We start from the raw sequence: 509 nt of genomic DNA on the forward strand, positions 1-509 counted from the left end.
CTTGGATTCCAGCCTCCAGAATTTTGTGAGTTTAATGATACAAACTGCTGATACCTCTTCTCCCTAGCAAAAGAAAATATTTTCTTCAGTAAAACAGCTATATTCTGCCAAAAATCCAGCCAATTCTTTCTGTACTTTTAGCTTAGCTTAGACGAGATAATAATTCAGTATATCTTAAACACTGGGCGCTATAGATTACTTTAAGAGACTGATACAAAGAAAAAAGTCTTCTTCTCAAAATGATTTATATGTCCACAGATATTTTGCTTAAGTTTATGATCTGTTCTCAGGCTTCCTTGGTGGCTCAGGTGGTAAAGAATCTGCCTGCAATGCAGGAAACATGGGTTGGATCCCTGGGTCAGGAAAATCCCCTGGAGAAAGGAATGGCTACCCACTCCAGTATTCTTCCCTGGTGAATCCCATGGACAGAGGAGCCTGGCAGGCCACAGTCCACGGGGTCACCAAGAGCCAGATTAACCCTACTACTACTCATGGTCTGTATGGACAAC

The sequence above is a fragment of the Oryx dammah genome, unplaced genomic scaffold (genome assembly GCF_014754425.2).
Source record: "Oryx dammah isolate SB20612 unplaced genomic scaffold, SCBI_Odam_1.1 HiC_scaffold_28, whole genome shotgun sequence".
NCBI lineage: Eukaryota > Metazoa > Chordata > Mammalia > Artiodactyla > Bovidae > Oryx > Oryx dammah.